The sequence below is a fragment of the Chlorocebus sabaeus genome, chromosome 13 (genome assembly GCF_047675955.1).
Source record: "Chlorocebus sabaeus isolate Y175 chromosome 13, mChlSab1.0.hap1, whole genome shotgun sequence".
Lineage (NCBI taxonomy): Eukaryota > Metazoa > Chordata > Mammalia > Primates > Cercopithecidae > Chlorocebus > Chlorocebus sabaeus.
Genome location: NC_132916.1, coordinates 24,376,842 through 24,378,990, shown reverse-complemented (window position 1 = coordinate 24,378,990; position 2,149 = coordinate 24,376,842). Strand labels below are relative to the sequence as shown.

The window sequence follows — 2,149 nt, the reverse complement described above, 5'->3', positions numbered from 1 at the left end:
GGAGAATCGCTTGAACCCGGGAGGCGGAGCTTGCAGTGAGCCGAGATCCCGCCACTGCACTCCAGCATGGGCAACAGAGAGAGACTCCATCTCAACAACAACAAAAAAGGTTCATTTTGACTTTTTAAACTGAATCTATTGCATCATGGCATCTTGGAATTAGAAACCAAAGACCAAGGAACATAATTAAAATTATAGTGAAACATACATAATAGAATATCGACCTTTTTTTTTCTGTCCCTTACACTTTATTGGTCAACTCTAGGCCTGTGTGCAGCTGGGTGGGTTTGGAGGAGAGCACCATTATTCACCAGCTCCCAGGTGGAGGCCTGAGAAGGCCTTGGCCTAGCCTTCCAGGGTCCCAGACTGTGGACTTTGGAGGGGCAGATCAGGCCTTTCCTGGGTCAGCACAGGGCAGCCAGGTGACAGCACTGGTGGGCAGCCAGCACAGGCACCTAGGTAAGGGCACAAGCTCACTATCCCTCAGCCAGCTTAATTGCGTTTGGAGAAATATTCCTTGCTGTCATCCACGTTGGGCTTAATCGTGTCACTGGCAGACTTCCAGCCAGCGGCACAAACTTCCGCGTGCTCTTCTGCGTACTGGAAGGCCTGGACCAGCTGCAGAGCGTCCCACAGGCAAATCATTAACAGTGATCTGGGAAGGACACAATGCCCGCATCTGTTTTCGGCACGGCACAATCCTCAGACAAGCCTCTGGTCACGTTAGCAAGCAGGGGGATGTGCAGGGGGCCCAAGTCTCCCTCCCTCTGGGAGTTGTTGATCCAAGCCAGGTGGATGAACTGAGGGTCCACTGAGATGCCCAGCACTTCGCAGCCCAGCTTGCAGAAGTCCTCAGCATGGTCGCTGAACGTGATGATCTCCGTGGGGCACACAAAAGTGAAGTGCAGAGGGTAGAAAAAGAGGACTACGTACTTTTCTTTGAAGTCCGACAGCTTCACTTCTTTGAAAGTGCCATCCACCACGGCGGTGGCGTTGAAGTCAGGGGCGGACTATCCCATGCACGCGATTACAGAGGCCATGACTGAAAGCTGTGTGGGCTAAGGCTGGACTTAGGGGCAACCAGACGCGTGGACCCACGTTCTCAGCACCAAAACTGACCATCTTAACCATCATTTACAGGTAAAGTTCAGTGGTGTTAAGTACATTCATAATGCTATATAATTATCACTACTATCCATCTTCAGAACTTTTTTCATTTTGCAAAACTGAAACTCTATACCCATTAAACAATAACTCCCCATTCCCCTTTCCTCCCAGCCCCTGGGAATCATAATTCTAATATCAAATTCTATGAATCTGACTATTACAAGCACCACACATAAGTGAAATCATACAGTATTTGTCTTTTTGTGCTGGCTTATTTCACTTAGCATGATGACATCAAGGTTCATTAATATTGTAGCATGTGCCAGAATTTCCTTCATTTTAAAGGCTGAATAGTGATTATATAGAGAGAATATTTTGAATATATATTATACATGTAATATTCCATCACACACACACACACACATCACGTTTTAGTTATCCATTTATCCATAAGTGCACACTTGCCTTGCTTCCATTTTTGGCTATTGTAAATAACGTCGCTGTGAATATGGATATAAAAATATCTCTTTGAGATCCTGCTTTGAATTCTTTTGGTATACACACAAAAGTGGAATGGATCATATGGTAACTGTATTTTTAATTTTTTAAAGGAATCTCCATGCTGTTTTCTACAATTCTACATTAAAAAGTTGGATTCTAGGCTGGACATGGCGGCTCACATCTGTAATCCCAGCAGTTTGGGAAGCCAAGGCGGGTGGATCACAAGGTCAGGAGTTCAAGACCAGCCTGGCCAAGATGGTGAAACCCTTGTCTCTACTAAAAATACAAAAAATATTAGCTGGGTGTGGTGGCACGTGCCTGTAATCCCAGCTACTCAGGAGGCTGAGTCAGACAATTGCTTGAATCCAGGAGGCAGAGGTTGCAGTGAGCCAAGGTTGCACCACTGCACTCTAGCCAGGGTGACAGAGTCAGATTCCACAAAAAAAAAAAAAAAAAAAAAAATGGATTCTTTTAAAAAATCTTCCAAAAGTCTAACATGTAAGAGATTATCTGAAGTAAGAAATAACAGAAACTACAGCAC

General features: G+C 45.1%; 1 pseudogene; it reads right to left on the bottom strand.

Annotated features, from left to right (window-relative positions):
• Positions 1–492: 492 nt before the first annotated feature.
• LOC119625088 (peroxiredoxin-2 pseudogene) lies at positions 493–1,040 on the bottom strand (annotated as a pseudogene).
• Positions 1,041–2,149: the final 1,109 nt, after the last annotated feature.